General features: G+C 40.5%; 1 long non-coding RNA gene across 1 annotated transcript; it reads left to right on the top strand.

Annotated features, from left to right (window-relative positions):
- The first annotated feature begins 515 nt into the window (after positions 1 to 515).
- On the top strand, positions 516 to 5,019 carry LOC149313692 (uncharacterized). Its single transcript, XR_016281087.1, has 3 exons — positions 516 to 549; positions 3,277 to 3,382; positions 4,951 to 5,019. It is a non-coding gene; the product is annotated as an uncharacterized LOC149313692 (long non-coding RNA).
- Positions 5,020 to 27,509: the final 22,490 nt, after the last annotated feature.

A 27,509-nucleotide genomic window follows, 5' to 3' on the forward strand; every position in this document is an offset into this window, starting at 1 on the left:
GCAAATTCTGAAGGGTGAAGTGCACAAAGAAAGGTAATACATTTCCACTCCAGCTCTAGAAATGTTTACTTTGAAGCTAGCTCACTGATTTCAAGCAATGTCCTTCTTTCTACGTACGTACATGTAAGATTACATAAGTATTCAGTATGCTAATACAAAAGCTTACTATTAGGCTGCCAACTTGAGATATTTATAGCCAAAAGCACAACCTCATCCAAGTCAAGGTGCATAGTACCCAATGCTAGCCAAGTTATTTTTGGCAGCAAAGGCAGGAAATACTTCAAACACTTCTCCCTCCCACCTGTAACAAAAACACAATAATTGCAAATTAAATAACTAACAAGTTCCTTCCTTTTCATGGCCTCCATATATGCCTGAAGTGGCTACCTCATCCTACCTAATAGGACTAGCCCTTCTGACCTCATACTGTCATTCACATTATTCATGCCTTAATGTTTCTTTATATATGATTTGACCAGATGTTTCAACTTGGCTTTTCTTTTCTTTTCCTTTCATTCAGTTGATTGAAATTAACATCAGACTCAACAGGTAGGTGATATTCTCTTATGTAAACACAGATTGTGCAATGCATTTATTGGGGACTGCTTGACCTTAGAGGTTGTACTTTTGCTACACAGAGAGACACACAATAGAAATGAGAAAATAATATTTATCTCCTTTTGTCACTGCTTACATCTACATAGACTTGCTCTTAATCTTACTCTTTAGCTTGAAGTTGACCAGAAGTTGATCATTGACCAGAGCAGATCTTACTTCTGAGTATAGGACTACACTGGCATTGACATGGAGCTAATTGTCTCATTCAGATCCCTTGATAAGCTCTTTTCTGAGGTGCATAACAAGGCGGGGGAAATCCCTTAGCAGGCTATCCAATAAATATTTTATTGTTAAAACCAGCCTAACTTCAAAAAGAATGCTGACAAGCTGAAGCGTGTCCAACGAAAAGCAACCAAAATTGTGAAAGGTCTGGAAGTCATGCCTTATGAGGAGTGACCTAGGGAACTAAATATGTTTCACTGGAGAAGAGAAGGTTAAGAGGTGGTAGATTAGCCTTGTTTAAATATTTGAAGGAATGTCATATTGAGGATGGAGCAGGCTTGTTTTCTGCTGCTCCAGAAACTAGGACACGGAGCAATGGATGCAAAATAATAAAAGAGATTCCACCTAAATTTTAGGGAGAACATCCTGACAGTAAGAGCTGTTCAACAATGGAACACACTTCAACGGTGTGTGGTGGAGTCTCCTTTTTTGGCTGTTTTTAAACAAAAGCTGGATAGCCAGTTGTTAGGGTGCTTTGATTGTGTATTCCTGCATGGCAGGGGGTTGGTTTTGATGACCCTTGAGCTCTTCCAACTCTATGATTCTGTGAACTTGTACATGTCTATATTTTGCTTGCTTCTGGAAGAGAAAAGTCAAAATAGCAGAGATTTTTTTTTATGTTCTGGGTTTTTTTTATAAACCAAAAGTTAAGCTATCCAAATGGACATGATTAAAAATGAATCACTGTGCAGCTTCATTTAGAACATTCCTTACATGAATGATAAGCACAGAATCCATACATGTTTTTATGCTGGCACAAAGATGTTAAGATATCCCTTTGAAGCTTGCTCATTTCTGAAGATCTTAGTCAGATCAAGGCCCCAATACTAGCCACTAGACCCAACAGTAGAGGCAACAGATCGTGACTAGAACAAGAGCCTTTTCAGTGTGGTGCCCCGGTTTGTAAAATGACCCAGATTTCCCAGTGGCTTCTCAAACCAACAGCTATAACTCTCTGTCTTCAAGCCAACAGCCAAAATTCTTATTCTGAATTTAATGTATCTTCTGGCTGGCATCCTGTTATTAACATAGGTATGAATAAATCATGCATGCAGATTGAATTATTCACCAATGTGCAACAGACATATTCTACTGACAACAGCAGAAATGGATACAACATCTTTGTGCAATGTGTTGTGCACTGCACATTACACAATGGGGCACCCAGCCATTGATGTATTGTGCCATGTTGCTGTTTTGCATGAGGTTCAGTAGTCCTGGTGTAAATGTATCTCCACATGTGGATATTATTGCCACACAGATAGATATGTTGTCTTGCAGCCAGTGACTAGCACTCTGTTGGTTAATCCCAACTAGAGTAAACCCATTCAATCAATTGTTCAATGGTGAGTCAACACTTAGATTAATCTAATGGATTCAATAGGTCAACCCCAGTCAGGTCTAAAAAGTAATTTAGGCCATTGTGTGTGTATTGCTAAAATAAATAATGACTAGTCACCATTTCCAAGGAAAGTTGGAAAGCAATAATGCTCATATCACACACACACACCATCACCACCACAACAACAACCATCTACAACAACAGTATAACACAGGAGAAGATACATTTTCAGTCAACAAAAAATGTCTAGCAAATTAAAATTCTTAAAAATGGCAAAAGTTAGTGATATTTAAAAACTCTGGAAAAAGGATGCCCACTGGCAAAGGGACATCAAACTGGGCACCAGTTAGTCAGCCAGGACTCCCTGGATTAGGCAATAGCTATGTTCCGATTCACAGAACCTTCCAGGTGGGGTACCATTACTAAAAAAATAATCTACTCACTATCCATGATCCACTGGTGAGGATCTGGGGCAGAAGAACCCCAGATGTAGATTTCAGTACATGGGTGGCCTGAATCGCAGTATTTTTTCATTGCCCAAACCCCTAAATCTCCCAAAAACACCAAAAAGGAGAAAAATATATAAATAAATATGAAAGCTGGAAGTGACATCACTGTCACTTGAAATTCATTGCGGTGACCCAACAGATGGGCACTGGGAGGTAAAATGTCTTCCGCCCCTGTGTTGTTGGCCACCCCTATTCCATAGGGAGGGTGCCAATACTTAAACAGGCTTTCTCCTTTACCTCATGTCCACCTGCCTTGGCTCAACTGGTGGAGGCATCTGGATGAGAGCCTGGATGTTCCAAAACAGGTGAAATATTCTCTCATCATCTGTTCTCTGTTACTCCACCAGCAGCTATGTTCCAACTCATGTTCCAGGCTGTGTTCACAGACAGCTGTTCACAGAGCCGCATGGAAGTTATCAAAGAATGAAACATTTGGATGTAGACTGGAGTAGGCAAGTGTAGGGACTTCCAGGACATCCGAACAGCCTCACAGACTGCAGAAAATGCAGCAAAATCAAACCAGGAAGTGGGTAGAAAGTCTGCTTCTGGTTTTCAAAAATTGTTTTGTTTTGTTTTTTAATGTAGGGATGGTGAGCTACAACCTACTGAAAATCTGAATTGCGACTTATGAGGACTCTCAGAGGGAGCTATTTGTCTTCTTACTTTTTTGGGCTGGAAGAAGAACAGTCTGGTGAGTCGAGATGATGAAAGCCTGGAAAAACAACTTTGGGGGTCTATGTGCAGGCACTGGGCTAAATAATACCATGTCCTCTTTCATATGAACATCACAAAATTTCCATGGGCGTATTAGCATGACTGTAGTAACCCTGGAGGGGCTGGCCTTGTGTTTTGAGAAACTGCACTAAAGGAGAGAACTGGATTGGTGTGTTGGCATGTCTTCTTTCAGTCAAGAAATCCAGAGAGTATGGAGAGAAGTGGTAATGTGTTCATGGGTACCCCTGGAGGTTGGTCTTGTTAAGAATCACAATTTCTCCACTTCTAAAAGCTTTTGAAGCCATAACAGCTGAAAGCTGTTGACAAGTATGGAAGCAAGTGGAGCAGTTCGGGGGGAGGGAGAGATAAAATATTTAAATTGCATAGCTAACAGACTAGGCTGCAGAAACAGCTGGCCTAGAGACAAGGAGTAAATTACGGGTGCAAGGAAGACCGTACTCCAGTTAAACTTCTAAGCCAAGTGCAAACACTGTGTCATCCGAAAGGGGAGGAGGTGGGAGAGAAGGAAAATCTATATGAACAGCCGTGAAGAAAGTCAAATATGCACTCACAGAATACACAGAAAGGCTTTCTTTGCTAGGGCTTCCAGTAGGAATATGATTAAACAAGCTATATTCTCGCACTTGGAAGCGCTCCAGAATCTTAATGGCAGTGTAACTCCCACAACTTGCTGAAAAGAATTAAAGAAAAACCTGTTATACACATTTGTGATGCTTCCCTTGTGTGACTTTCCTGTACTCTTATCAACCTCAGGAAAGCAACTAGACAAAAAGAAAGATCTTTTCTTTCTTTCTCTCATGACAGAATTTATTTTAGAAATACAGATGATAGAAAGGAAGAAAAGGAACACATGTAAGAATATAGCCGCATCACTAAGGGTATGGTTAAGTACAGTGATTACAATCTTTAGTGTCATGATTATGTCTGAAGGACAATGAGAAAAACTTAAGGAGAAGCTCACTAACAGTGCAGAAAGTATGTACACTCTCTTGTTGAACCATAGTAATAAAAGCTTCAGAAGATCTTTGTTATTTACCAGAAAAACCCAACCCATAATTTTAAAAGGGTAAACCTGGGGAGGTGAGTAGGTTTGTTCTTGATTTCATTTGTTTGCTTGTTTCTTTGTTGTGATGTGCTGAGTGTAAATCCATCAAGAGTAGGTTCCTAGCCCTTGGCCAATTTGATCTATTAATAGATATTCAGTGCTGGCACCTTTCTATGTTGTTCTTTATGTATTTGGTTTTATTTTATTTTTTGGTTTTTACTGGAATTGCTTCCAGGTAGAAAACAAATACATTATGCTTTTTACAAATGTTACTTATTTTGAAAGGGTCCTTTGGGGGAAAAACATATTACTGTCATTAGTGAGAGAGAGAAAAATAGAGAAAAAGATGAGAAAAATTCAGAGTGTTCTATTCAGACTAAGCATTAGATCACATAATTTGAGCTCTCCTAGGTACACTGCCAAACAACATGCACATGTTTATCTCATTTGTAACACTGGAATTTTCATGAATTTTTCAGAGCCAGAAGAAATCTTGAAAGACGTTTTAGAAGATGTCAGTGAAACGGCAAGGGACAAGAAAATTTATCAAGCTCAGACTCATCAGGATTCTTGCTTTTCTATCCCAAGCTGTTCCAGCTTGGATCCACATTGGACTGAAAACTTTTTTTATCCCTACACACAAATATCTACTTAGCTCTGTGTGCATCTTTTCAAAATGTACATTCCTTAAATGTACACAGTTTTCCATTGATAAAAGTTACTTTTGTGCATTTTCCACTCCCAATGTCTATATTTTCTGTATGAATGTTTGGTACTCTTGTATTAAAATGTGAACCCTCAAACTTCTCACTCATCCTTAGTAGTAGATATTTGAAAGAAGTTTCCAGATGATGTAAGTGTATCACAAACAGTCGTGTAACAATGCATAATGGAGGCTATATGTAACATTGACATTTTGGAGATTAGCGCATTGACTTTAAAGCACCTTATCTCCAATGGGATAAAGATGCATTTAATTTTCAAAATGGGTGCTATCGCCTTCACCCATGCTGGCGCGAATGCAGCCGATATACAGCCCATTATTGAAAAGGCACAGGATAAGCCTGTCTGGAATCTGGGCTGTATGCAAGCTGCATTCACCCCAGCACGGGTGAAGGGGATAACACCCATTTTAAAAATTAAATGCACCTTTATCCTGTCAGGGATATGGTGCTTTAAAGCCAATGTGCTAATCTCCTTAGTTGTCACATCTGAATGAGTTGACAGCATTTATTGTCATGACCTTTAACAATCAAACCTGAACTTTAATAATAATAATAATAATAATAATAATAATATTGTTTTATTTATATACCACTATTCCAAAGATCATAGCGGTGAACAGCAAGTAAGCTAATTAGCAAGTAAGCTAATTTGCCCCCAACAGTCTGGGTACTCATTTTAGCTCCCTCCTCGGAAGGATGCAAGCCTGAGTCGAGCTTGGGCCCTTTTGCTGGTCTTGAACTCGCAACCTTGTGGTTTTGAGTGAATGGCTGCAGTACAGGCATTTAACCACTGCGCCACCAGGGCTCCTTTGAAAATGTTTTGTGGAGAAAATCACTCTGATCTATTCCAGGTTAAATTCCACATTAAAGGTAGATTCTGAGGAGGAAACTGAGGCACATACCTGTCCGGTTTGGTAAGTGAGTTTCAGTTTGTTCAATCTGAGGATGTGCCCAAGTGGCATGGAGAAGTGAGACCAACAATATGTTCATTAGACCCACATTTAATTGGCTTCTTAGAGCTGCCAAGGGAGGGATGGCTTGTTCAGTTGTAGACATTGTAAATGCTTCTCTGAAAGAAGACTCTAAAAGAGGTACTTATAAGATTGCTGTTGAAGAAACATTCATTGGATCCTGTCAAGTTAGATAAATATCAGTCTGTTCCTAGTAAGATCTCAGGTTTTCTTGAGTAAAGCGGATTATCTGGATCCATTCCTGTCTAGGTTCAAGCCTGGTAATGGGACAGAAACTACAAATCCAAGGATTCTGTACAATGAAGCTATGGCAGTTAAAGTGGTGTCAAACTCTACTATTTCTGTAGTATAGATGGACCATGGTCACCTTGGCTAGCACTCAAATCTGTATGAGGCAGTGCATCCCTATTAGTTTTGCTACAGGTTTCAGCAGCATTTGATACCTTCAGTCACAATATCCTCCTGGGACATTTGGCTGATATGAGACTTGAAGGGTACTGTTTTGCATTGGTTCTGGCCCTTTAATTCCAATCATTGCAAGAAAATGCAGTTGGGAGACTTGTTTAACTTCCTGCTTATTAGCCCATAGAATGCCACATGACTCACTTCTGTCCCCTCCAATTGACCTCTCCCAGTGGATTCATTTTAATATTTGCAATGAATCCACTGGGGAGGTCATCTGGAGATTGGATGTCATTACTACACTGATGATACCCAGCTCTATCTCTCTTTCAGAACCTGATGCCAATGCAACAATTGAAGTCCTGAAGCACTAGTTGTATGCAATGAGATGCTGGTGAATAAATTTAGGCTCAATCCAGACAAGAACAAAAATGTTTTTGATCAACTGGAAAGGAGACCCAGGATTGGGATCAGAACTGGTTCAGGATGGATTTGCACTTCCTTTGGAAAAGAAACTTTGTAGTTTGGGGGTACTATTGAACACAGCATCACTCCTGAAAGGGAAATGGGTCATAGGTTTGGGGCTCACAAGTGGAGGCACAGCACATTGAAGACAGCAGTTTATTTAACAAGTCTAGCTATCAGCAGTCATATTGAGCATTATAGTACCAAAGCAAACATATAACTTATCATTTATAGCAGTTTTGGAAACTGCTTAGAAGCAGCATATAACAACATGCATCAAATTATAGGAAAACACTGGATGTATGTTAGCTAGTTATGAAACAGAATTCATTAAGCCATAATGGAGAATTACTAAGCAAGAACCATGTTAAAAAAAACCCCACTATTCATGTTGAACCCTTTCCTGACATTTTACAATGTTATTTTTATTAGCAGAAGGCACCAATTAGTTGATGATGGGGTTAGATTGCTCTTTTTCCTCAAGATTCTCAAAAGCTTAATAACTCTGCAGCTTCTAGATTTTTCTTTGATTCAGAATGCTTTTCCTTTAGCATAGCTCTACCTTACTTTGGCCTTATGGTCAACCTCTGACTTTTCCTTTCTAAGACTATGAGGCTGCTGTGCTTGGGAGTGGCTTTGCCCAGCTTTGGTTGGTGCACCAGCTGCATCCCTTCTTAGGAATGGTGGATTTGGCTGCAGTAGTTCATGTTTTAGGATGGGGAGATTATCACACGGGGGAGGCAAGTGTCCTCCTCCTGTGATTTAATTGCCATTAAATTTTGTTGATAGCGCAATTAGGGGGAACATTATCAGACCCCCGTGTGCTTCTCCTGTTCTTGTCCTGTTTGTAAAGAGTAATGAAGGCATTGCATCATTTACTATTAACAGGAGTTTCCAGTAATACCAAATGACACCAAATGGAGGTGTCATTTGATATTAACAGAAACTCCCTCTAACCACTTCTAAAACTATATCCATCTTTCTCATCATATAAACAATGAAAAATTTTACACTTCTAAAACTATATCCATCTTTCTCATCATATAAACAATGAAAAATTTTACACTTCTAAAACTATATCCATCTTTCTCATCATATAAACAATGAAAAATTTTACTAGCCCATTTCACGTTTTTGAATCCCTCTAACCACTGTAGGAACAACTGTCTAGCAACGGATTCTATCACTAAATCCTTCTATGTGACTGTAAGCAACCCTGGAGGTCTTCTTCTCCATTTTTAGTAGGAATTTGATACCTAGATTTGAGTATGATCAAGTTATATGTAGAACTCAGGGGAGTCTTTCATTTGCATTGCTCACAGTGGATTAATTGTCTCTCTCTTTCCCCCATCCCTACCACTTTCCCTTGCCAGTAATCTGTTGGGAGGGCTACATGTTGTTGAGGTAAGAGTAGGTAGGTCATCTCCTTCCTTTCTCACTTTGCTTCTTCTTTCTTTTCCTGCCTATTTCTCTCTTTCTTTTTCTTGCTCTTTCCACCCAGCAGACTGCTAGAAAGGGGATAGGTTACTTTGGGGAACGTTTTGAATAGATCATTTCTAGAAGAGGATTTGAAAGAAAGAGCACAATGTAACTTGCATGGAAAGAGTTTAAGAGTTTTCTTTCTTTTATGTGAGGAAAAAAGACAGAGAAAGGTCCTCTCAGAAAATGTGTGTCTTATTCTTGTAAGGCAATGAGAGTATCCACTACCACTTTTGTTATTGTGGGTATCTACTAGGCTACATACTGCTTTTATTATCCTTGTTCTATAAGGATAATGATAATGTTAGAAAGTAACATTTTTGGACTTCCATTCCCAAATTCCCCCAGCCAGCATGGCCACATGTTTGAAGTTTAGAAGTGAATACCATTTTAGAAGGGATCTGAAGTTAAAGCAGGTGCCTATAGATCTCTGTAATAAAAGGCAAATTGTGAGATAAAGGAGATTATCAAAATCCCACCAGGATAGATGTGGGATAGAAAAATCATGTTATTGCATGCAGCTGTGGTTGGGAGAGTGCAACCCGTGTACAACCCAGACCCCAGCTGCACTTATCCAGCCACTTTTCGAAAACAGGAGCTTGCCATTTTTTAAAAGCAGCTGGATAAGAGCAGCTGGGGTCCAGGCTGCATACAGGCTGTACTTGCCCAACCGCAGCGGAGTATAACACCTGGTTTTGACTTTTTAATCCTGCATCTATCCCAGCAAGATTTCCAGGTGCAATAATCTCCAAAGAGTCAGAAAAATCTGAGACCAAAATCTGAGGCAAAACAGTTTCATTGTTATTAGTGAATCTGTGAAGCCAGCTATGCCTACTATTGCTGTGATTTAATGGAACATCCATACCACATAAAATTTTCTATATGCAAAGGGAGCTTGTAGCACCTTTGAGACCAATTGAACAAACGAAGTAGTAGCATAAAGCTTCATAGACAACAGAGATTATCACATGTGATTTTAAGCCACAATTATAATTGTAAAATAGCACCTTTGGCTATACTTATCACATGATGTTGCCTCTGACCTGCAGCTGCTGTGTCTCCCAGGCATGGTTAGGAAGTCCTTTTCAGTGATGGAGGAAATCCATCAATAAGCTCCCAATTGTTCTTCAGTCCCATTAGTTCCCAGGTGTGAAATATCACTACCACAGTAGTTCCAATATTAGCAGTCAATGGTGTCAGTGTCTCCTCCCCTACTCCTGTCTCCCTGCCCTTTGCTGTTCCCAACCAGTTTGATTTCCTTTTTTAAAAAAACTTAAATTACATTAGCATAACTTCAGAATTGCATTTAAAGGATAAAATTTATTTTAAAAAAAATAAAAGGTGCACAGGGTAGGGTATAGGGCACCGAGGTGTGGTTAAGGGGGAGTGCAGAAGAGAATGCAATGGCAGAAGCAACCCCAGTTATGCAGTTGAAAAGACATGAGATAATGATCCTTTGGAAAGGCAGTATATAAATAAAAATTGTTATTGTTATTGTTATCGACTGCTCATAAACATCGACTGCCCAGTATGTTTTAGTATTCTTTAACTAGCATGTTCATGGTAAGAACAGGGCTCATGTGATAATGTCCATGGTCTACTGGCTCTGCTTTCTTCTGTTACAGATGCTACAACTTCTTTCACTCAGTTAGTCTCAAAGATGCTACAAGATCCCTTTGAATGCTGGCATTCCAAAGTAACATGCCTATGCCTCTGAATAAAATTTTCTATTCAATCTGATCAGCCAAAAGCCCCAGTAAATCTCAGGCTGTTCTCTACCTGTTGTGCCTAACTCAGTGTGGTTTTTCTTGCTCCCACATACAGTCATTCTTCCAACATAACCAGGGTTGTTGTTTTGACTGACCTGTGGTGTGAGCAGGGTCTTTTCCCCTTCTCAGGTGCATGCAAAAAAAAAATCAGGAAAGGGCATATGCCCATCTTTGTTGTCATTAGTAGAGACCAACCAGGAGTATGGAAGGAACCAAGACAAGGAAGCCAGATGGGAAATTTATCCTCACTGTCTTACAAACTTCTGAGGAGTTAAAAATACACACACATGCTACAGAAGATTGGAAATCTGTATCATCAGTGAATAATAACAGTAAATAAGATGGTAGCCCTCCCCCCTCAAAGGGCAGGGGAATAGCACAGCATCTACCATTCTTTTCTATGATAGCATAAATAGCATAGAAACATACCACAAGTATATGGTGAGTAAAGCTACCAGATACATTTATTCTTCCCTTTAACGCCATCCTCTCTACCCAGCTTTGCTCTAAAGGAAAGCTCAGATAAATAATTTCTCAATTATTTGTCTGCAATATTATACTTTCCAGGGCAAACTCAGCCATCAGACAAGCAGTTGCAGAGTAAGGCAGAATAGGTTTGGGATGCCATAAAATGGCAACTTGTTAATAATGTAATTTGTTATTAATGCATTTATTTCCTTTTATTTTATTCATTTATTTCCTCTTGGGTTTGCTTCCTCATATTCCAAAATAATTTGACTGGGTTTGGGTAGTATGCACCTTGAATTCAAGTACAGATGCACAGCTTTGGCCCAAGGAGCAACATGTTTTGGGCCAGCCTCATGACTCCCAGTCTTTTCTCTCTCTCAAAGGACAGCACTGTCTTGCATTCCATAAACTATTCTGGGGAGCTCAGAAGCAGCAGGAACCCTATCATGCCACCAGCATTAACAAAACTTCCTGTTCCAACCTGGTCAATTTTTATATGTGGAATGAAAACAGGTGACATCTTCTTGCCTCAGGCAGCAAAAAGTCTCAGGAGAGCCTCAAATATCAACAAGCTATTGCCAATTCAACATTTGTCTTAAGTCCAATAATTTCCTTCTGCCCATGTTACTTCTCCATACTCTTGCTTTGAACATTCTCAATCACTACTAATTTCATCCAGGCTGAAGCCAAATTATCTCCTAATTCAGGCCTAATAAAATCCTCAGCCTTGGGTCATTCATTAAAAACAGGAATTCTTTTTGCAAACTTCGGCCTGTTACAGACTGCCAAAATAAAGCTGCTTCGGGTCTCTTTGGAGGTATGCTATTTAAATGATGCATGCATCCTAAGAATCCGGAAGCTGCACCAAAAGCTGCACTCCGGTGCTTAGGAATGGAGTGTGGCTTTGGTGTGAACTCCGGACTCTTAGGACCCATGCATCATTTAAATAGCATACCTCCAAAGAGACCCGAAGCAGCTTTATTTTGGCAGTCTGTAACAGGCCTTCATATAATAGGTTGTCCCTCCACATCTTCTGGGAAGCAGCATTTTATTTTCTAAGAAATACAATCCTCAGAGTGTAAGGAAGCTAATTTCGAGGTGTTATCACACTCCAGGGCTTAAAGAAGTAGTAGCTGCCTTTAGTTAATCTACCTTATGAGGGAATTCAGAACAATTCCCAAACTACCTGAAAGAATAGAGTCTTGTTGGTTTAGTATAATTTGTTGATGTGTTTCCCCAAGCTGCAGTGTTACCTTATTCTCCCTTGGCTCTTTTGGTTTCCCATTTATCTCATTTTCTTTAGGTAAAGTTCAGCTTTGATTTATTTGATCATATTTTCTCTTTATAGACTTCTTACAAAATGCAGCATATTGAATAGGCTGAAAAACACATTCACAGCAGGTTATAGATTCTTTGTAACAACCATTTCTCTCTCCTTTGTTGTTCAAAGTCCGATGGTTTTATGAAGAGATCTATTGAATGTGTTTCTTACAAATATTTCCGGCAGTATTTAAAGTGCAACATGTGTAAATCACTGTCCATTCCAGCCTGCTTAATCATGTTCAGCCACTTTAACATTCATGTAATTTGAGCTCTGATTTATTTCCTTTGAGGACCCCATCGTATTTCATAAAAGCCACGCAATATAATGTGCCATCATCTGTCTGCATAATAGCCACTTCCCAACATTCTCTCTCTTTGTCACTTTCTGGGCTCCCTTGCTAAGAAGGTGTCAAAGAAGTGAGACGTGGAACAGATTTGTGGGCGGAGTGGAAGCAATGCATCAGGACCTCAATGGAGAAGCGGAAATAATTGTTTTCCCCACAACCCAAGCTGTAACTGGGATGGAGGAGGGATAGATTCTTTTTCAGGCCAGCTTCCACTCTGACATGGGGTTTGGAAACTTGCTTGTTGATAAAATTCCACCCTGACTGTGTGTTTACTTGTTGGCTGTAGCTGAACCTAGAAAAAATGGCACCACTGGGGGGTGCGGAGCATGTGGCCCACACCAGGTGACACCTAAAAGGGAGTGACACCACTGCTCCTCAAACATCTGCTTTTTTGACTGAAATGGTATGTGGCATTCACTCGTGTCCCTTTCAAACACTGAAGAAATGTGTGCGTGGGATGAGGCTCAGTGGGAGCTTCTTTTAAATTTTAATTTTTAAATTTTAATTTTTTTTAAACAAATAAAAATTTAATTTTTAGGGTTTTTTATTCTTTTACATTTTTCTTTACAAACATCATATTTTAGCAAACTTTCACTTTAATCACATGAAACTATGTATATATAAATACACTTAGGCTGTGCATATGATGTTGTAATTTAAAGGCATAATTTTAGTTTTGCTGTTCATTTATGTCACAACTATTACCATTACATTCAGGGACATATTGAAATTATGGTTTATGAGTAACATTAGTACAAAAAACATTGCCAAGGAATCCGTATGGTGTGGTAATGGGAGGAGGCCAATGGAAGGGAGGACCCCAACCCTAGTGAAGCCACGGCCTAGGAAAGCAATTTGTCAGCAGCCTAAGCCACAGAATAGGGACTCAGATTTATGAAGAGCTAGCTTCACTGAACAATATTTTCCCCAAAAATTTCGAACTGCCATCATGTCAGGGATGATGGGAGTTGTAGCTCTTCACCTCTGGCTCGAACTCACCACTTTGTTACGCACCGGCGCTGACCAGTTTTGGCCAGTGGTTAAAGCTTTGCTCTAAAGCTGCAGAGTTACAGAGAATAGGCTCTGACAAACTCTCCAAGCCTTCTCACTCTTGCTTCCACAGAAGTCTTCCCACTTCTTCAGGATCCAGCTGGCTCTTGTACCCTCACTCAAGACACCAGACAACTCAGTAGTCTTATATAAAAGATCTACTTTATTCTACTATATACAGCTCCAAAACTATCCAATACTCCACTACTACCCACAAAATACATTGGGATTCATAGCAATTATTATAGCCCTTGGAAAACACCACCCACTCTTGTCAGTTTCCACCCAGTGGGCGTGTACACCATTTTCATTGGTTCTCTTGTTTCATCCCATAATTAATGATTTCATCATTTCACCTTGTCCACTTAACAATTCTCAGGTGTGTTCAATTATCCACTTTGCATTTCTGTCCTTGGCATTTAGGACTTGCTAACTACATTACCTTTTACACCTGTGTGGCTTCTAATTGCTTTTGCTGAGTCATCCTGACTCTCACATACATGTTTTATTTCTTTCACTGTATATCCCATGTTGCTTTTTCCTTAACACATCAAGCTTTGGGAGACTCTTGAAGTTCACATGGCTTAGAATAGTGGCGTGGGCAAAGTTTGGCTTATGGGATATGTCCAGCCCCATCAAAGTGCTTTTCCTGTAATATTAACTTGCTCTCCTTCCACTGTCTTCCCATCCACAATAAAAGAGCATGAAGTACCAGAGCAAGCCAGCATTTGAACTTTGTGATGTCCTTTTTCTGCAGTGAAATCACCCCTCCCCCTAATTGTAAAGGTAATCACAAAATGAAGTTATCCTTCCAAAGGAACTACTTACAAATAATTAGTTACATGCAAGCTTTTTTACTGGGGGCTAGAGGAGAGGACAGTCCCACAAGAGAAAGGCAACTGATAGTGTCTTGGCCTACCTCCATAAAATAAAGCAATAAATAGTCCTAGCATGGACCTAGCATAAGCTCCACAGCTCTTTTCAGAAGATAGTTGAGAATGCCAGTGCTCTTTACACAGGTTGCTGGTAAATTGGCTCCACTTGCTTTGTTAAATAATTGAATCTTATTTAATTATAGATTAAATACATCTACAAACGCTTCATTAATAAATAAAGCACATTTGTATAAGCTATTTTGAACTAACGCTGTACGTTTTTTCACGTTGCTGAAATACTAGATGGTGGGCATACATCTCTATAAAGCTTGGCAATTTTTTAAATAATGCTTTGAAAGTTCAAATGCATGGCAAAAGATGGGGGGAAGAGATCAAACTATTGCTCCTCTTATTATTTGTTGGTATTTTTCTACAAGGGTAGAAACCTTCTCCATCCTTGGCAGACCACCCCATACAATGCCAGCTAGCTTTCCAACATAGTAGCTATAGATCAAACTACATACTCTTTATTAAGAGTATGTGTAGGATGCTAAAAAATACAAATTGCAGCAATAGGAAGAAAGGGTTTGATAATTTATGAGTTGGCACGAATAGGAAATTGAACAGTTCTGTCCTCTGATGTATTTCTCAGGAAAATCCCTCATTTGAAGTTGGCATAGCCTCCAGTTGTACTGACTGGGTAGACAGAGTCCTGACTGATCTGTAATCCTACTTTTTCAACTGCTTTTAAAATGTCCCAGTTTCTTTTCTCCTCCCCTTTCGCTGTTTGTCCTCTGCTTGCTTCCACAGGTACAAACTGAATTCAAACTTTAAAAGTAGTTTGCACTCAACTCTGAAGAAAGAAGAGGCAGAATCCTGCCCTTCCCACTAGATTCAGGCAAAAGTAAATTGCTGCGACATCTTCTAGTTTGTCCATTCTTCCTCGTTATTAACTTTTGCCATCATGACCAAACTCTGATGTTGCTTGACCATATATGTTTTGGTTTTAATCTGCAAAATATTGGTGGGTCTGAATTAGTATTTGGTTTGAGGAATAATTATTATTATTAACCTTTATTTATAAAGCGCTGTAAATTTACACATAATCCTCCACTAGCACCATTACATCCAAGGGTCATACTGTAAGATTGTCAGTAAATTCTAACTTGTGGTGGGTTTCAACTGCAGAGCAACAGGTAGAGAAAACCTATCCAAAGAAGAAAGAACCATTTATTAGTTTCTTTCTGCACAGAAGAAAAAGAAGAGTTGAGCACCCAGCAATATATTGTGGAATAGGACTGTTTGAGGGTAGCCAGCATAAGCAAACTCAAAATGAAAACATGGCATGATATAAATTCATGATGCATTCCTTGTGTCACATCACATAAATGAAACTCTGGGGACAATTCAGAGATGCTTATTATTTATTGATTGGTTTATGTAAAGTATTTCTGTATCGCCTCCCAACTCACAAGGGCTCCAGTTGCAATAAACAACGACAAAAACCAGTTAAAACAATGTCAAGATAAAAACATTTTTAAAACACCTTAAATACTCCTTTAAAATTCTTAAAAGCCATCTATAAACAATCCTAGGATCCAGTTTTAAAATATTTGAAAAATGGAAGCTTAATCCATTAACAAATAAACCATCTTACCTCTTCCAGCTTGAATTCAGGATCTGGGATGCCCCTGGATGTTATCATGCCTAGGTCGCTGCTTATCTAGCCGGATGCTGCTACCTGGATGTCACTTCTGACTTCAAAAATTGGCTGACTGAGAGAGGCATTGATCCAGGATGCATCCGGGCAGCAGCATCCTGGCTAGATAGGCAGTGGTTTAGGTATGGTAACATCCGTGGGCATCCCAGATCCTGAATTTAAGACAGAAGATGTAAACTGGATTATTTGTTCATGAGATAAGCTCCATGGTTTGCAAAAGTCCTAAATACGTTTAAGCAGAACTGAATCTCACTTATTTTCAGACAGAATTGTAGTGGAGGCAGGACTCGAAGGGGGTCAAAGAGTGCCAGGATTGAAGAAAAAAATGACAAGGATTGTGATGCCACTTGCCACCACAAAGACTAGGCATCCCCTGTTGCCTCTGAGTTTGGCAGCAGTCTTCGTAGTTGTGCGGTGAGGGTAGGGGCAGGGGGATTTTTCTAGCAATGATGTATTTTTGTGTGCTATTCCTATTATGTTACAAGGTGTTTCAGTGGCTAGGTATTGAATGAACACCTAGGGGTGGCCATGTTGGCCATATAGCAAATCCAATAACATCCAAACAATTGCCCGTTTTAAACGGGCGCTATGAGGCACCCCCGTCATGTGCGAGGAGCAGTGCTTTCAAATGCCCCTCGCCCCTCGCACGTGACGGGGGCGTAAAATTGGCGGCACCCTATACACATGGGCGCCACCATTTTGACGTGACGGATGCCTAGCATCCGCACATCTCGGCGCCTTCATGACACCACAAGTGTGCCATTGGGCACACTTTGTCTGCTGCGGCTCCCTCGTGCAAAAAAAGAGGGCGACGGGAGACCACCCTTTTGGGCGGTCTGTATCCCACCAATGATACTTTTCTTGAGCCAACCAAAATGTACAATTACATATTGCAAGCTTTCGAAGTCATACTGGCTTTTTCATCAGGCAAACAGGAGAAAGAACGGCCTACGGCTAACATCTTCAATGATACCAAGAAAGATATCATTGTTTGGATAGCATAGGTCTTGAACGATTAGCTTTACCAAATATCTACTCTTGATAGAGATAAAAACTGCTAGAACTGGCTTGCTGTCTTTGAGGGTGAATGGATTTCTAGAGTGAAAAAAATAAATCTCTATTTCTTTCCCTATGACAGCTGTCACACAACCTGCAGTTCAACATTTCCTATTATACCACCAATAAATATGTTTAGGACTGCAATCTTCAGCACATGTAAGTCCTACCAGCTTACAGTGGGCTTTCATTTCCTTCCTCACTACAAAGTAACTTGACACCTTGTCCAGGCAATGATCGGCTCCTGGGCCACACCTAATAGTACACCCTTCAACTGTCCCAATTTGTCAAGAACCATCTCCTGTTGTCACCCATTTTTTCAGCTGCTTTCAAAAGATCCCAGTATCTCTTCCCTTCTCTCACATTACTCCTTTTTGCCCAGTTTACTTCAGCTTCTGCAAGCCAAGTTCAAGTATAAGACTGCATGCAAAATTTATGCAGTTTGACACCACTCTAACTGCCATGGCTCCATGCTATTAAATTCTGAGATTTGTAGTTTTGTGAGATATTTATTCTTTCCTGTCATAGAGCCCTGGAGCCACAAGAAACTACTGTCATAGTGTGGCAACAGCCTCAATTACCTCAACTAGAGAAGAGGGGAGAAGGAGGCAGAAACCTGTCCTTCCCAGTAGGCTCAGGCAAAAAGCAAGCCACCCCAGCCTTGCTTAGCATATCTGCTTTTCCTCATAAATAACTGTTGCCATCTTGACCTCATTCTGATGTTGCTTGGCCATGTATGTCCCACTTTTTGTCTGTGAAAAGTTGGAAGGTATGTCCTAACAGTTGGGCAGCTGGAAGAAAGGAACAGCTGTTGCTTTCTGTAGTGATTGAAGCCTCTGCCACAGGCAGATGGATTCTACAGACTTTACAGACACAGTGGGCAAACCTTTACGTTCATCCAGTGGCACTAAAAGGCTAATTGTGAGTTTAGAAGGTCCTGCTAGATAGTTTCACTTTAGCAATTCAATTTTGTAATTCAAGGCCGGGGGTAAATCAACAGGTGTGACCAAACCAGCAGAATAAACTTTCCATTAAACAACTTGTTTGTACAGTTCTCTTATCCTTAGGAGGGGAAATGGGTTTCATCTGTACAATTCAATTTCCTTTGTCTGCCTTATATTTATTATTGTTGTGTGCCCAACTTATGATGACCCTAAGTCAAACCTGTCATGGGTTTTTTAGAGGCTATGTGTGTGTGACTTGCCTAAGGTCGGCTAGTGGGTATCAATGGCTGAGAGGGATTCCAACCCTGTTTTCCAGAGTCATAGTCCAATGTTCAAACTGTAATGACATGCTGCCTCTATATAACCTCTGCGATCCATCTCCTAGTTGTCTTGAGTTGTCCAGAGGAGGTGGAATGAAGCTCAACCCTTCCCAAATTTCCAACTATTATGCTGGATATTGTTGGGGGGGGGGGAATCCTTCTCACGGATATCTTAAGCATCACTGCTCTAGTCTACACTGGACATCCAGGATACTGGATTTGCACTAATGTACATCCAGTATTGTTATTCTAAAATAATGAGTACACTTTGTCATGATAACATTTCACATGGTAAAAATGGCAAACAAATAATTTGTAGGCCATGTGGCTAACCTTTACCAGTAGATATAATTATGCAGATTTTTTTCGATGATTTGAACAGCACTGCTACTCCTTGGGTGGGGATAGGGGGGATCTCATTTGCTGAAGCTTTTTCACTTACAATTACCTGTGTGACACAGAACAGTTTTTCAAACATGGAAACGTTGTTAAACATTTCTCAGTGACAGAAAGCAGCATTACTCTCTAATGCATCATCATAATAAAAGAGTACAAAACAAAGCAAGTCATTTGTTTTATATACCTTGTGTCAGCCCGTATAGCATAGTGACAAAAGACTCTGGCATTTTGGTGGGGGGTGGCAGAAATACTTTGGATCTCTTTTATATATTCCTATCCATTTTGCCTGAATACGAAGAATAATCTTGCTGATAATAGAGAGGCAGTGAACACCAAACCATTAAATTGACAGTGTGATTTATCCCACTTCACACTGCTTTTATAAGCAGAACATATCAGCCTTGCAAGCCTTTCTTCCGCTTCAAAGAATGGTAAGGAATATACCTCTTACCATTACTTATATTGATAAAACACAGCTCACATTTCTCATTCTTCTAACCCTGATTCTCTTATCGCAGTTGAGATGCAATTGGGATTCGAATGTCTCAGAAAATGATGGCAGCAATTCCATGTGCTGAAACATCAAACTTCCCTTAGTCATATGGAAAAAGGAAGTGTCAGTCTGATTTTTAACTTTGAATGGAGAGTTCAGTTGAGAAAATTCACAATTCACTCACAATTTCTCAAATTATTCTGGAGAGTGGGGTTAGGAACACCCTTTAATAAAGTCTGCACACCTCACACACATTTATATTATATTATATTATATTATATTATATTATATTATAGTCAGCCCACACCATATGTGGGTTTCCCTTACACAGCTTTCATCTTACACTGAAGCCGTGGTACAATTAAATGAATACTATGCATGCCTGTGGCACGCACACCACGGTGTGCCGCGCCACACCATGTGCATGTGCCCCATTGTTTTCAATGGGGCATGAGCATAGGCCGTTTTCCCATTACACGGGGGGGGGGGGGGGGTCCGGAACAGATCCTCCATGTAAGGGGAGAGCTGACTGTATATTATAGTTTTTCCATCCCATGTTTCCTTCAATAAGCTATGTATGTGGCTGTCTTCCTCTTTTTCCTTATTTTAGCCCCAGAACAATATTGTGGTACAGATCAAGTTAAGAGAGGGGGGGAAGAAAGGAAGTACCCCAAGGCACACCTATGAGTTTCATAGATGAGACCCAGATGTTGACCTGGTTCTTCCCAAATCCCCAGTCCAAAACTCTTTTATCTTACCATTAGATCACAGCGACTCTATAAATTTTAACAAAGTCATGCCCAATTTAGCTGAAACTAAATGGAACATCACAGAAAGCAAGGAGCAAGTAGACATCCATTGCTTCTCCATCTACTAGCACTTTGGACTGGCATGATTATCTCCATGCAGCATCTTTACTTTTCTCCTCAGTTACAAGAAGAATGCCAGAAGCATTTTAACTGGGAGAAAAGCAACAAAAGCTTGGAGAGAGAGGCCACTGAATGGTAAGCAGTAAATGTATGAAGTATACACTGGGGAAGCAGCAATGTTTTTGAAGGAAGCAACTAGTAATTTTAGCAATTTTGTTCTTGATGTAGATGATGTTTATGAAAACTGCGTATTTTTATTACAGTATTGATTATTTTGATTATTTACTATTTATAATCAGTATTTGATTATAAAATTTGGGGGGAGTAATTCTGAATAATATAGATTTTATTACTATTATTGGCACAGAAAACAGCATTTTCTGTGTATGAAACAGCCTTTTCTGCACAAAGAATGTTGTCTTGTGTCAGGAAGAAATGTGTTGTGTAGATCTTCATCAGTCCAGGATTCTCCTTGTCGTAGTTTTTCAACACTCCAGAAACACAGTTTTCAAATATTATTTGTTGGGTCAGAAGTAGATTCCAGGAGTGTTAGCCCCTTTTCTGAGAAAGGAGAAAACTGGCTCAATTAAGATTCAGCCTCCTTTAGCAGAGTAAGCAAGTGGAAAGCGCTGAATCTCTCAGGTCTCTCTCAGACAAGTTTTAGCAAAATAAGGTACACAGGCACTATACATGTTTCATAGCTAAAAACTCTACTAATTGTACAGTCCGTCCTCGCCTTACGCGGGGGATCCGTTCCGGATCCCTCCGCGTAAGGCGAATTCCGCCTATGCTCGAGCCCCATTGGAAACAATGGGGCTCGTGCGCGGTGGTGCGGCGGCGCGGACGTGCGCGCCCATTCAATTGAATGGGACGCACCACCCCTTCCGCCCCGCGCGCGCCCCGCGGCTTGAGCGCGTATGCTCAAGGCCGCTTATGGCACGCCCACGTATGGCGCGGGTGCGCTGTATTTAAAAGTATGCATATATGTAGTACCTAAGCCCTGACCAACTATAAGAAAGTTCCAAGAAGTGAGTGTGATTCTGCTTCTCCCACCCCATCAACCCCGACAGTGATTGCAGCCACCAATAGCTGGCTGCTGTGAAAGTTAGCACACAGCAGTTGGCTTTGAGAGGCAGTTGGCAGCCATGATCACACTCCTCCACACTCCTGAAGCACAGGACTGCTGTATGACAATTCACACAGCAACTCTGTACAAGTGATCATGATAGCTATTGCAGTCATCAACCATCTCCCAAAGCTGGCTGCTGTGTGGATGTGCGACCAGCAGACAGCTTCAGGAAACTGTTGATGGCTACAGTCACTGTGAGAGGGAGTGGAACAGAATCATATTTACTCACACCACATGACTGCCAGAGAAGAAGAGTTGCAATGGAAGGAGCCTATCACATGAAGACAATAAGGTAATAGCAGCAAGACTGAGAGCCTATTGACGGGTTTTGCCTGTCAATGAAAAAGTGCATTCCAGTAACAAATGGAATGCAAAGTGGTGGTGGCAGAATGGATATGACATTTTGCATTAAGTACTGGCCAAAGATGCTTTCATCCTGTTAAATTTTTGCTTTTTAGCCAAGTGTGATAAAATCCTATGTGTCTTTCTGCTGATTGCCATAATTTTGGGGGTGATCATGGTGACAGGGGAAGGGAAAGATGGATGCTACATGTTCTTTTGACCATTTGCCATTCTGCTTTGCTCCTGCATGTCGCTTGGCCACTAATTTAGTATTCTCTGCTATGTGTTTCTGCCTGGAGACTGAAGGACTCTTGACCTTCCTGGGCTGGTGTTTGCTTTTTATGGTTCTTAGATTCTTTTAGTAGAATTCCAAGCAGAGTTGTTCAGAGAGTCCCTTCAATAAAGAGCATACAAGCACAACTGAGGAGAATTAAATGCATGGCTTCATCTCCATACGTGGATGTCTTTTTTTTTTTTTTTTTGTATTTTTCAACCTGTTTACAAAATGAACTTGTTAGGGCCATGTCAGAGAGCTTCCCTATGTTTGACCTCTGGCTTGCCTTCTAGTATTTGCTACAGAAGCAGAAAAGGCAGTTCTGGGGGGAAAATGGCTATTTGGGGGGGGCAGTTTAATAATAAGGTGAATGCAGAAGGCCAGGGGTGTCACTAGGACTCTAGAGGGTGCAGAACGAACCGGGTGACACCTCTGAGGTGAATGTCACCTGGTGCTCTGGTGCAAAGGGATGGCTTCCACATCAGGTGGTTTTGTTAGCCAGGTGGGAAAGTGAGTCTCCACCCTTTTCCACCTAACCAGCAGCTCCGCCAGAACTGGAAAGGCTGTGGGGTGGCAAGAGCTGCCCACTCTCACCAGCAGATGCTTGTCTGTTGAAGAGAGGAGTGTGTGTGTGTATATATATGATCTGTACTAGGTGTCAAATATAGTAGGTAAGCCACTGTGAAAAGTCTTCCTCCAGCCCCAAAGTAAATTGAAACAAACTTCTTGGTTCTTTGGTCTTGAAAGCATTTGAACATGAAAGAGAGATTCTTCTATTTTTATTTTGCAAGAATAGGTGAGGATTTGATTACAGTTGTTTTTTGATATAAATTTATTAACATTCATGAGTTTATTTTTACAGTGGAAAGAACTTGAGATTAAAATCATGTGAATGTGGGAGATAGCAAAACTGACAGATCCTCCTATCCAAGTGGAGGATTCAAGTGCTTTATCCTCAAAAGTCTGGGTTTGGATTCCTGTGTATTTAGTCATGGTCTTACTAAATGTTGCATCTCTTTCTTTTCTCTGGGAAGTTCCTCATCATATAGCAAGCAATTACAGCAAAGTCTTTTCCATGCTGTTGTTGAAGCATTTGCCAAAATGAAAAGAATTGGAGGTGTCAAAAATTCAAAGGCTGGACAAAGTGAGACTGATAGGACGTCTAATCCTCAATTTCATGCAGTCAGTCTCTGGCAAGGCAAAAAACTATTGCAGTTTCCACAGGAATAACATGATGGGATCTTGGACTAGCTGCCATCTGAATGGTAAAATCAAACTACATGTGATAGGCAAATGTGTGTGGCTGTGATCACTGACCCCTTTCCTTCTTTTACAGATAAATAACCTGTGTGTGTGTGTGTTTGCTGAAGTGGAAGATCACCAGAGGGAGGGCTTTTTAACCCTTTAAAGACCCGTATTTCCCCACTTCCTCTGGCTGCTGTATCCACCGTTCCTTCTCTCATGGCCCCTTCTTCCTTACCTTGAATAGATGGTATGGATGGTAAGAAGAGAGAAATCAATCTTCATAGCATATCTCTTGACAATAGCTATTTTTCCTGCCCAGCCAATATCAGCAGTACTGACACTTAATCCTGCATTCCCACCATCCTACAATGAGCTCACAATCATTGTTTCAGTATCACAACCACCAAGTGACATAGGTAAAAAAAATTGTGGCAGACTATTTTCTATTATTGTGTCTCATTCCATATTTTCTGACAATTCCCAGCAACACCTGCAACGTTTTATTCTCACCATCAAGTGGATTCTTTTACATTCCAAGCCATACTGGAACAAAAAAGTGTTATTCCCCTTTCTCTCTTTGAAATTTTGTATAGTTTTGTGGAAATGGAACTTTTACATTATAGAAAATTAGCTCTGGGAGGAAAAAATAATAATTTTTAAAAGGAAAGGTGAGTTTAGCTTTCAGATTACTTCAGCAAATCAGAGCATGAATTTAAAACAAAACAAAACAAAAAAACTTTTGTAAGAACCCTAGTACAGATCCAAGAAACTGTTACAAACAGTCCTTCAAAAGCATAGAAGAAATGGCTGCAAACACAATAACAACCAGCAAAACCTTGCAAATACCAAGGAGCTATATGCTTCTTTAGACCAGTTTGGTAGATCCCCCATCTTAAATATTAAGAAATATGAGGGGGGGGGGTTAAGGTGACACTTATGATCCATTGACAAATACAGCTGTTTCAGAAGCCATTGCAAAATAGGTTATTGCAGAATTAATTAACATAGCTAAGGAGCCCTGATCAGGGGTGCATCTACACTGCAGAAATCCTGAAATTTGTAGTTTTGTGAGGCAACAGCACTCTTTGCCAGGGAAAGCTAAAGGCCTTGTAAAACTACAAATCCCAGGATTACATAGGTGGAGCTACAGTATTTAAAGTAATATCAAACTGCATTTTTTCTACAGATGCACCCTGTGACAGGAACAAATAAATCTCCCCCCGCCACACATCCAAGACTGCTGTGTGGGATTTCAAGTCACCTGTTGCATTTTCTTAGGCAAGGATTACTCAGAGGTGGTGCTGACAGTTGCTTCCTCTGAAATATAGGTCAGGGGGTTAAATCCTCAACAAGATGGAGCCATTTTTCTAGGGACCATCAGTCCACTGCTTTGTCTTGGCTATTGTGCCTTGGGAGGAAAGCTTAGCTCTGTCAGGGGGAACTGAGATAAATGATAATGGGGGTGGGGGGATGCTGATGTTGGAAGGGAAGAAATCAAAGCCTTGCCTGCACTGGCCAGGGTACTCTGGGTCAGTGCGGAATATCCTGGCCCTACCTCTGTTTCTGCACCATGGTGGCTGTCTACATGGGTGTCCCTCTAGACCACCCAGTCCATCCAGTATTTGCACAGGTTGCTCACTTCTAAGGTCAGAACAAGTTGCCCAGTGATGATCACATGCTGGGTGCCTCATTCTGACCTCAGAATGAGTAATCTACCTGTGCAGACAGCTGCCACAGAGTGGGAACTGAGGGCTCCAGATCTTCCTGGAAGATGCAGAGCAACAACGTAGGTGTGTTACAGACCGCCGCTTTGTGGCGGTCTGCTGGCGCTGCTGTTTGCTCCGCGAGGGAGCCGCAGCAGCCAAACCGCACGGCTCTCACGCGGAGCAAAAAAGAAGCTCCAAAATGGAGCTTATTCCTGCAGCGCAGTTATGACGCTGCGAGGCGCCAATGGCGCACTCGCGACGTCATAAGCACGCGCGACGTGCGGAAGTACAGCGTCCGCTACGTCAATATGGCAGCGGCCGTGTGGAATGGCCACCGCCATATTGTACATATTCACTACGTACTAGGGTTAGGGGGGTGCGGAAGCACCGCCCCTTCCTAACCCGAATACGTAGTGAATACGTACTTTATGGCGGTTTGTAACCCACCCTAGTTTTTAAAAATGGTGTTAAGTCTATTATACTGCAGTTATGGTGAGGAAATACGGCAGATGTCACCTGGCTACACCAGAACCAGGGGTTTTGCCATGTGTACTCTGAATAAGATGACACCAGAATGGCAGGGGGCAGAGATGGGCCTTTTGGCTCATGCAGATAAGGCAAGCCCCTGAATCGTCTGCCATATTACAATATCTGAGAACTATTCATTTTCATTATAGAATGGCCAATTAGGAATTTAAATTTGATTTTAATTTGAGGCCAACCCCAATCCCTGTGTCCTTAAATACTTCCAGGGTCCCTGAATCTAGCATACAAGAAAGAGCCATCACAGTAATAATGCTAAGCATGATAGTGTCCCACCAGGACGCCCATAGAGAAACTCGTGCATGCTGTTCTGGATGGCCCTTAGATCGTCTGGAAAGGAATTTGAGGGGATCCAGGCTGATGCAGGGACAAAGATGGGAAGAAGTAAATTAGCTGCAGAAGCTGCTTTCTGCTCACACATGAAACCCATGTTTGAGTGTTGGGTATTATGGCTGTGTCCTGCTGGGTGTTTTTACACTAGATACTTTGTTTTATGATAGTATTATTTTAGATAATTGCTGTAAGCGCCTTTCCAAAGGCAAGAAAGAGACTATTTATTATCTCAATCGGTCTTCTTCCAAACGATTCTCTACCAATGGAGAAAAAAATTGGACCAGGAGGTTTTTTTTGTGGCAGCTTAATAAAGTCATTGATCTGCTAACCAGAGAACTGAAGTAGTGTGTCTTCTAGTAATATTTCTGCTGGTAAAACTCTATGAGACTTTCTTTTTGGTAAAGCATGTGGAAAAATTATTTCTTCTAAAGAAATTCCTCACCCATATACTGTATGAAGTATAATGTCCTCTCTTCACAAGTGCACCAGAGAGAAGAACATTCTCTATTAAATTGTCCAGTCCTACCTAGTCTTTTTAGCTGTGGTTGTATAGCTTGCATCCTATTGGCTGGTTGTCTTCTAGAATTGGCTCAGTACTCAATAAAGCTTCCTATACAAGACAGTTAGAAAGCATTTGGGAAGCTGAACAGTTGGAATAGCTTGTATAAAATGTAAGATTAACATCTGATTCTTTGCTACATTATTCATTGATTTTTAAATTATCATTTTCTTCAGGCAGGGAATGTGTTGCTGCATTCGGATAGCTGGCGACAAGTAGTAGCTAATGTGATATAGCATGTCTGAAAGAGTAAGGGGAAAATCAATTAAAGTGCCTACCTGCTGCTTTCACTTTTTGTAGCAAAAAATCAAATGTGACCTAATATTTTGGGTGTGAAAATAGAGATCTAAACTGCAAGTGGTCATGTTATCTGTGTAATGCAGCTACACACTACCTTTCTTTTAAAAACTCCTTGAGGTACTATAGAATCAATTCTTTGCTTTGACAGGGAGGAATTTCTTTCACAAGCTATGTCTCAATCAGGGTAAATCCAGACAAATCTCAAATAACAATTGGCAAAAAGTGAAATGTTAGATCTGCAATAAGGAATGCTGAATCTAAACAAGACTAGTTTCAAAGAGATACTTAAAATCATGTTCTAGTGGGGAGGGGTATACGAAAAATGTAGATCTAGATTACAAATGGCCAGTCTTTCATCATTAGAGCTCTTTATACACACATTTTTTTTGTAATTTTTGGTGACATCTTACACTATTCATTTTGTGTAGTTCTTTTCAACTCTATGGGAATTCCAGTGTATTGTGGGGTACTAAAATGTCCCCTTTTTAAAGGAGCTTGTGTGCATACAGAGTCAGATATATTTCATCCAAACACCCAGAGTCAGAAAAGACAAACAGAGTAACAATAAAAGGAAATTAGAAACCAATATCTTACAACAGGGATGGGGAAAGTGCAGAACATTTATTATTTATTATTTATTTATTTCAAGGATTTATATCCCACCTTTCTCCCATATTGGGATTCATGGGCAGTTTGCAGGATCAGCATGGTTTATGATGCACAGTGGTTCTCAACTTCTGGTATTTCATCTGTTGGGATGTCAACATTACCCACAGAGAGAGAGAGAGAGAGATAATTTCCAGAAGCCCCAACAACCAGGACCAATGATTCAACTTATGGAAGTTAATGTTTAAAACATCAAGAGTGCCAAAGGTTGAGAACTAATGACTAAATACACAACTCCAAGACAGTGGACTGGCCAGGGATCTTAG

The sequence above is a fragment of the Sceloporus occidentalis genome, unplaced genomic scaffold (genome assembly GCF_023333645.1).
Source record: "Sceloporus occidentalis isolate IW3139 unplaced genomic scaffold, rSceOcc1.0.p SCAF_4, whole genome shotgun sequence".
Lineage (NCBI taxonomy): Eukaryota > Metazoa > Chordata > Lepidosauria > Squamata > Phrynosomatidae > Sceloporus > Sceloporus occidentalis.